The sequence below is a fragment of the Nelumbo nucifera genome, chromosome 6 (assembly GCF_055504915.1).
Source record: "Nelumbo nucifera cultivar China Antique chromosome 6, China Antique-T2T, whole genome shotgun sequence".
NCBI classification, from domain to species: domain Eukaryota; kingdom Viridiplantae; phylum Streptophyta; class Magnoliopsida; order Proteales; family Nelumbonaceae; genus Nelumbo; species Nelumbo nucifera.
The window spans coordinates 46,353,954-46,363,325 of record NC_142654.1 but is presented as its reverse complement, the minus strand read 5'-3'; the positions used below and the strand labels follow the sequence as shown (position 1 = coordinate 46,363,325).

General features: G+C 37.6%; 1 non-coding gene across 1 annotated transcript; it reads right to left on the bottom strand.

Moving 5' to 3' along the window:
* Nucleotides 1-1,288: 1,288 nt before the first annotated feature.
* Nucleotides 1,289-1,395, bottom strand: LOC148790836 (small nucleolar RNA R71). The gene has a single exon (XR_016078036.1). It is a non-coding gene; the product is annotated as a small nucleolar RNA R71 (small nucleolar RNA).
* Between the last annotated feature and the right edge of the window lie 7,977 nt (nt 1,396-9,372).

Here is a 9,372-nt window from a genome sequence, read left to right as displayed (position 1 = left end):
ATCATGATTTCCAAATAGTCTATGAGTTATCTTGCTTAATGCTATTAGGAGTGACCATCTCTTAATTGATTAGGTTTATGTGAATGAATCGAGAGAGGAATTCATATAGCAGATCACATAATTCATGGTGTGAATTGAATGGTATATAGGCATATATACACATGATTCATCTGAATGTAATAGTTTTTCCTTGAACTTAATACACTTCTACCTTGAGAACTCTAGTCGAGAGATCGAAGGGTTACCTGATAGAAGTAGTTTTAGTATATCTCGAGAGAGAATATTAAATAAAATTGGAAAGACTTCAGCTTATGGGAATGACAAATTATCTTGGATAATCTCATACATTAATATTCATTGGAATGGTTAGGTGAACCAAAAGTCCTAGCGAATTCAATCAATCGTTACATACTTCAGCATTGGTTACTTTTGCTCTTGTTTTCTTTTTCTGCTTTTCATTAGTTTTTATCTTCAAATTTGAAATTCGATTGTCCAAATAATTAAGGAAGGCTGTAGTTTTAATACTTATTTTGTTAAATCCTCGTGGGAACGATATTTTTATACTACTTGACAACTAGTGCACTTGCTAGGGTTATAATTATAGCTATCAAGTTTTTGGCGCCATTGCCGGGGATTTAATCCTAAAATAATATTAGAACTTGTTAACCTTGATTAATTTGGATTTTTATTTCTGTTTTTATTATTTTATTTTGTTTACTTTTTTTATTTTTGTTCGAATTCTTGCTTTGTTCAGATTTATTAGTGCATGACACGCACTAGAAGAGAGGGACTAGCAGAATTCAATCCTGAAATTGAAAGGACCCTTTGCTTATTACAAAGGGCCAACAAGGGGAAAACGGGAGAGGAGGTTGAAATTGGCGAACCAGCAATAGAGATTGAAGAAGAGATGGCATAAGAAAATCGCACCCTCTTGGACTACGCCTGTCCAACCATTGATGGGGCGACTTCCAGTATTTGCAAGCCCACAATTCATGCTAATAATTTTGAAATCAAGCCTACAATCATCCAAATGATCCAGACAAGTATTCAGTTTAGTGGGTTGCCAAGTTATGACCCTAATGCACACATTGTCAACTTCCTAGAAATATGTGATACATTTAAACACAATGGAGTTAGTGATGATGCTATTAGGCTTTGACTATTTCCATTTTCATTGCGTGATAGAGCTAAAGATTGGCTTAACTTACTCCCTGTAGGAAGTATCACCACTTGGAATGATTTAACCCAAAAGTTCTTGGCTAAGTATTTCCCACCCTCTATGACAGCAAAATTAATTAATGATATCACTACTTTTGTTCAATTTGAGAGGGAATCCTTGTATGAAGCATGGGAATGATTCAAGGAGATGCTTAGGAAGTGTCCTCACCATGGGATACCAACTTGTTGTCAAATTCAGACCTTTTATAATGGCATTACCCCCTCTAATCGATCTATTATTGAGGCAGCTGCAGGTGGCACAATCATGAGAAAAACACCAGAGGAAGCTTATGACCTAATAGAGAAGATGGTGTCGAATAGCTACCAGTGGAGCAATGACCGAACCAATCAGAGGGAGTACACCACATCAATTCCCTTGCAGCCATATCTGATCAACTTGCTAATCTGAATAAGAAACTTGATACTTTTAATATTGCAGCCATTAATACATCGTCTAGCATCCCATGCGATTTCTATGGTCAAATAGGACATACTAATTCTGATTTTCCATTAGGTAGTCCTTTTGCTTCACATGAGAATACTAATTTTATCTCTCATACTGGCAGGCCGAATTTCAATCCCTACTCAAATACATACAACCCAGGGTGGAGGAATCATCCAAATTTTTCATGGAACAACAACCAGCAAAAGGCACCCATGGGATTCCAACAACAGCCGCCTCCACAAGAAAAAAAGAGCAATTTGGAAGAAATGATCTCTAAGTTCATTAATGTTACTGAAGCAAAGATCCAAGGGCATGATAAGAGGTTCTTAACTCTAGAAGCATCAATCAAGAACTTAGAAGTCCAAATGGGGCAGATTGTGAATCTATTGTCGAAAAGAAAAGAGGGACGGCTACCCAACAACACGAAGAAGAATCCCAGAGAGCAAGTGAACGCCATAGCTTTAAGAAGTGGGAAGATAGTTGGCGAAACCCAGAAGGATGATAAGGAAGCTGATGTGGCCGATTTGCAAAAGGAGAATGAGGGTAGTACCCCTAAACTGAATTTAGATGCGATTAAACTGCCTATTCCCTACCCCAGAAGAGTCTTAAAAGCTAGTTTAGATAAGCAATTCGAAAAATTTTTAGAAGTGTTTAAAAATATCCATATTAATCTTCCTCTTCTTGATGTATTGTCACAGATGCCGAAATATGCTAAATTCTTGAAAGAAGTGATGTCGAATAAAAGAAAGTGGGAGGATTGTGAGATGGTAAAGCTAAACGATGAGTGTTCAACCATTCTTCAAAATAAACTGCCCCTAAAACTTAAGGATCCAGGGAGTTTTTCTATACCTTGCACCATAGGGAATGCTGAATTTGAGAAAGCTTTATGTGATCTCGGTGCTAGTATAAATTTAATGCCCTACTCTATTTTTAAAAGACTTGGATTGCATGAACTAACATTTACAACTATTACCCTACAATTGGCCGATCGAAGCGTTAAATACCCTAGGGGAATAGTGGAAGATGTCTTTGTTAAAGTAAGGAATTTCATCATCCCTGCTGATTTCATTGTGTTGGATATGGAGGAGGATAGATTGATGCCATTGATTCTAGGGAGACTCTTTCTTGCTACTGGTAACGCTTTAATTGATGTACAAAAGGGTCTACTTACTCTTAGGATCAATGGTTAAGAAGTGGTATTTAACTTTTTCCAAACCATGAAGTATCCCAACACAAGAGAACATGAGATATATGCAATCGACTCTATTGATGTGTGGGCAGCCAAAACTAACAAATCAAAGTTAGATGACCCATTTGAAGGCTGTATTATTAATTCATGTAAAAACATGCAGGTCAAGAAGGAAGAGGAAAGGGAGGCGATGAATTAATTAGAGGCCAGCTAGGAAGAGTGCAAGCCAAGACAAGGGAGATTTCTACCACTAGATGGGCCGACCTCCACTAAACAATTGTTACCTTCTATCAAAGCACCTCCAGCTTTGGAACTTAAACCCTTACCTTCTCATTTAAAATATATATTTTTGGGATAAATTTCTACCTTACCCGTGATTATCTCTGCTGAATTGACAGGTCTCCGGGAGGAAAAACTAGTGAGAGTGCTCAAACAACACATCTTGGCCATCGGATGGAGCATTGCCGACTTAAAAGGGATTAACCCTTTGGTATGCACGCACAAGATTTTGATGGAGGAAGGCTGCAATCCCAAGACACAATCACAAAGGAGGCTGAACCCTAAAATGCAACAGGTAGTGAAGACAGAAATTTTGAAATGGCTCGAAGCAGGTATTATCTACACGATTTCTGATTCACCATGGGTAAGCCCTGTTCAAGTTGTACCATAAAAGGGAGGTACTACTGTAATTCTCAATGAAAGTAATGAATTAACTCCCACAAGAATAGTAACTAGTTGGAGGGTATGCATAGATTATCGAAAGTTAAATGAGGCTACTAGAAAGGACCACTTCCCTCTGCCATTTATAGATCAAATGATAGAGAAACTAGCAGGACATGAATATTATTGCTTTTTGGATGGCTACTCCGGATATCTTCAAGTACCCATTGCACTTGAAGATCAGGAGAAGACCACTTTCACCTGCCCATATGGAACTTTTGCATTTAGGAGGATGCCATTTGGACTATGCAACGCACCAACCACTTTCTAGCGTTGTATGATGTCCTTATTTGATGATTTTATCGATGACTTCATGGATGACTTCTCTATTTATGGATCATCATTCAATGAATGTTTGCATAACTTAGAACAGGTACTCCAAAGGTGTGAGGAATCTAACCTCGTTTTGAACTGGGAAAAATGCCTTTTCATGGTTAGGGAGGGAATTGTTCTAGGGCATAAGGTATCCTCCAGGGGCATCGAAGTAGATAAAGCTAAAATAGAACTGATTGAAAAGCTCCCTCCACCTCAATCATTAAAAGATGTTGGGGGTTTTCTAGGGCATGCAGGCTTTTATAGGCAATTCATTAAAGATTTCTCTAAAATTGCCAGGCCCCTAACAAATCTGCTAGTTAAGAAAGTACCTTTTGAATTCAATGATGATTGTTTGCATGCATTCAATACTCTTAAAGAGAAATTGGTTCAAGCGCCGATTGTATCAGCTCCTGTATGGGAACTATCCTTCGAAATTATGTGTGACGCAAGCAATGATACCTTGGGCACAGTTTTAGGTCAAAGAAAAGATAAGAAATTTCATACCATTTACTATGCAAGTAGGACCATGAATGAAGCACAAAAAAATTATTCCACTACCGAAAAGGAATTACTTGCAGTAGTTTTTGCTATTGAAAAATTCAGATATGCTCTTATCTAAAGTCATTGTATTCACTGACCATGCTGCATTGAGATATCTACTTGCTAAGAAAGATGCAAAACCTAGGCTGCTACGATGGATCTTACTATTGCAAGAATTTGATCTAGAAATTAAGGACAAGAAGGGTAGTGAAAATACAGTAGTTGATCATTTATCAAGGCTGGACGAAAATTATGTTGAAAATATTAATAATTCAGCCTTGCATGATGAATTCCCAGATGAGCAACTATATGCGATTAACAGAAATAATGAACCTTGGTTTGCTGATTTGGCTAATTTCTTGGCAGAGAATGTTGTGCCACTTCACTTGACATATCAGCAGAGAAAGAAATTTTTCTCAGATGTGAAGCATTACTTATGGGATGAACCTTACTTGTACAAAATCTGAAGGGACGGTTTGATAAGGAGATGTATTCTTGAGGAGGAAGTGCGAAGTGTTATAAAATTTTGCCATGGCAAAGAAGCAGGAGGTCACCATGGAGGAGCATCAAGAACCGCTTCAAAGATCCTCCAAAGTGGTTTTTATTGGCCGTCACTCTTCAAGGATGTCTTCGCATATGTAAGTGCTTGCGATCATTGCCAAAGGACAGGTAATATCTCCCGATGAAACGAGGTGCCCTTGAACAACATTCTTGTTTGTGAAATATTTGATGTATGGGGCATCAATTTCATGGCACCCTTTCCAAGATCTGTTAATAACTCATACATACTTGTGGCTATGGATTATGTGAGAAAATGGGTGGAAGCATGTGCATACCCTACTAATGATGCTCAGGTTGTCATCAAATTTATAAAAAAATTCATATTCACTCATTTTGGAACACCTCGAGCCATCATAAGTGATGGGGGGAAGCACTTCTGTAATAAACAATTTGAACAATTGTTAAACAGATATGGTGTTACACACAGAATTGCAACCCCTTACCACCCTCAGACCAGCGGCCAAGTAGAAGTCTCTAATAGGGAACTAAAGCAGATTTTAGAAAAGACAGTCACCACATCCAGGAGAGATTGATCCTTGAAATTAGATGATGCACTTTGGGCTTACCGTACTGCATTTAAAACCCCAATTGGTATGTCTCCTTACAAATTAGTTTTTGGCAAAGCGTGCCATCTACCTGTTGAGTTGGAACATAAAGCTTATTGGGCTACCAAATTCTTGAATTTTGATTTGAGCAATGCAGATGATGCAAGGAAACTTCAGCTCAACGAGTTAGAAGAATGGAGGAATCAAGCTTATGAGAATGCCCGCACTTACAAAGAAAAAACCAAAGCATGGCATGATTCTCATATTATAGGGAAGGAAGTTAAGGAAGGAGATAAGGTTCTGCTCTTTAATTCTCGTCTCAAGCTATTTTCTGGGAAGTTGAAAACTAGGTGGAGTGGACCCTTTATAGTGGCTAAGGTATTCCCTTATGGGGCAGTTGAACTGCATAATGATGATGGGAGTACATACAAGGTAAATGGGCAGCGTCTGAAGCATTACATTGAAGGAGAACAACCCATTTACCATGAATCCATTCTCTCCTTGAAACAACCATAAAAGAAAGGAGAAAAGTCAAACTCACGACTTGAAAGGAGCACTTGTGGGAGGCAACCCATTGAGTTTAGTTTGTTTGTTTTATTCTGTTATCGTTTTTTGTTACTTATGAGTGTGTTTTTTTTTTCTTTTTTTTTTCTTTCTTAATCATATCTCAAATCTGTAGGATCTCAACAAGGCATTCAGGGAAGTCCCCTTAAATTTTTCTCCCCTTTTTTCTTTTTATGCATATTCCTTACATTGAGGACAATGTATACCTTAAGTGTGGGGGGGATTAAGGGAATGATAATTTTTTCTTTGGTTAACTCTAGCATGCTTCGATCATCACTTCTTGACCTTTCCGTTTGAAATTTCTGCTCCCTAGGACTTGTTTTTGAATGATTTCAAACCACTATGAATCATGTGCTTAGGTGGGATAGACAAGAAAGGATGCAAGCAAATCTAGCTGAAATTTTTGGCTATGAAGGTACCTTAGTAGTTGGAATGATCAACGAGCAAGATGCAATACAGATTTGACCCCTTTGAGCATTTGGTTTATGACTGTCAAACATGGTTTGATTATTCTAGAACTTTCTTTATTAGACATGTTGAGACCACGATAATGAGTTCATGGATTGGAATGGTGATGCCCTTATTTGAAAAAAAAAGAAAAAAAATGGGAAGAAAAGGGAGAGAAGAAGAAATAGTAACTAGTGTGAGGTGGAGCATAAAATGCACTCACACTAAAAGCAGAAAAAAGGGTGAGATGGAGCATAAAATGCACTCACACTAAAAGTAGAAAAAAAGGGTGAGATGGAGCATAAAATGCACGCATCCCTAGATCCCAAACCCTTTTTCACCTTTTGATGCAATGAACTCATGCTAAGTGGTGGAGATGTGGTACATAAGCAAGCTTATAGTAATAACATTCCTTGTTTTGACTTATCCAAAAAAAAAAAATATTATGAGAGGGTATCTTGAATCTTGCTGCATTTTGATTGTGAAAACAATGAGTGCTTACTTTAGTCCTAAATTGCTCATGCGAAGAGATTTATTTTTGCTAAAATCCAAATCAAGGCATGCGAGAGATTTATTTTTGCTTGAGTTTTGTCTTGCCCGAGGATGGGCAAAAGTTTAAGTGTGGGGGGATTTGATGAGAATAAAATTTATCATATTTTTTCCTCAAATATTTTGTCTTTTATACTGAATTATTACTTAATTGGACTCATATTTCTTGCATTTCGGTGCAGGGCAAGGAAAAAAGTCGCAAGAAGGAAAACAAGGCTAATCGGATGATTTTTCACAGGTTCGGCAACGTTCAGTAAACTGGGCCTAACTTTCATATCCGGGCTCCAATTGGGATGATTCAAGATTCATTAGAAAGATAGAAGAGAAATATACAACTTTCATGTTTTGGGGTTTCGCAGATTCGGCCTACAACGAAGAGAAATCTGGGCCCGAAATCAGAACAATTTCGTAGTAAGGCCCATTTCACAGCTAAAGCCCATTTCGCAGAGAAACCTTGTGGCGGTCCGAGTTATTAAAGCAGCCCACTCGAATTCAAGAATCCAAATAGTCCTCCTAGATTCAAATTTTAAATGTAATTCTAGAGAGTTAAGGAAGATTGAGATCATGAGATAAGAGATAAAGATAAGATAGGATAGGATGAGTTTGAATAAAAGCTGGATTATCCATTCTTGAGATAACTCCAAGTAGTTGTAAACTATATCAAAGGTTGGTCATACCAGTTTGAGGGGGATCAAGAAGCAGAGGAGCAATCAGTCAAGAAACCAAGATGACTGCAAGAAGAAGGTGGCGGCAAGGAGAAGAGGAAACCTCATCTCTAAGGGCGACACCATGAATTATTTCTTTCCTCTTGTTTATTTTATTTCCTCTAGTATGAATTGATTTATTTGTAGCTAGGACTATGGAAAGCCTAATCATAACAATGAATATATTTTTAGTCTGATTTATCCAAGATCGTGATTTCCAAATAGTCTATGAGTTATCTTGCTTAATGCTATTAGGAGTGACCATCTCTTAATTGATTAGGTTTATGTGAATGAATCGAGAGAGGAATTCATATAGCAGACCACATAATTCATGGTGTGAATTGAATGGTATATAGGCATATATACACATGATTCATCTGAATGTTTCCTTGAACTTAATGCACTTCTACCTTGAGAACTCTAGTCGAGAGATCGAAGGGTTACCTGATAGAAGTAGTTTTAGTATATCTTGAGAGAGAATATTAAATAAAATTGGAAAGACTTCAGCTTATGGGAATGACAAATTATCTTGGATAATCTCATACATTAATATTCATTGGAATGGTTAGGTGGACCAAAAGTCCTAGCGAATTCAATCAATCGTTACATACTTCAGCATTGGTTACTTTTGCTCTTGTTTTCTTTTTCTGCTTTTCATTAGTTTTTATCTTCAAATCTGAAATTCGATTGTCCAAATAATTAAGGAAGGCTGTAGTTTTAATACTTATTTTGTTTAATCCTCGTGGGAACGATACTTTTATACTACTTGACAACTAGTGCACTTCCTAGGGTTATAATTATAGCTATCACCGAGCACTGCAGGAAGGTTGGGTGAAATTTCAAAAATTTCTTTCTCTCCCATCTAGGAATTGCATTCCCTATTTTAGAAAACTGCATTTTCAAAGATCGTTCTTGAATCCATAACCGGACTAGATCTGAAACCAAAAGAGAGAAGAGGGATATACCTGATATGAAGTAGCAATAACTCCCAATGAAGGTTTTCATGCCCAAGGAGAATACCAAAACTTGCTTCCACCAAAGATGACACACTGTGTAATGAAGCAGGATCAGCAGGATGGCTCTTCAGTAAGAAACAAGATCATTCAGCAAGAATTGAACAGGGACTGGTGAGCATGACTTCAAATTCTTTCTTCAGCCAAGAGACAACATCAGGAACATTTCTTGATCAATTCCTCAAGTGGAGATCAAACTGGTTAGGGATGGCAAGAATAGGAGAGAATTCTGCAGGTTGTTGTGTTGTGTAACTGAGGAATTTGCCCCCTTTATTTATAGGCTTCTCAAGATCAGCCTCCTAATCTAATTAGGAGAAAGTTCCTTAATCCAAATCTGATACTTGGATCTGGACTCTTGAATGGATAAGACTTATCTTATCCTTCATCTAATCCTAATCAGATTATAAATCCTATCTTGCCTCCTTTTAATTAACTAACTTAGGCGTAGTTCAAATTGGGCTTTAGTCCCATTAAGCTTATATGCTCACTTAACCTCTTAACCTGCTGCCCAGTTGGTTTTCTTTGTATGGCGTGGGACACAAACATTGATCTACACATCAGC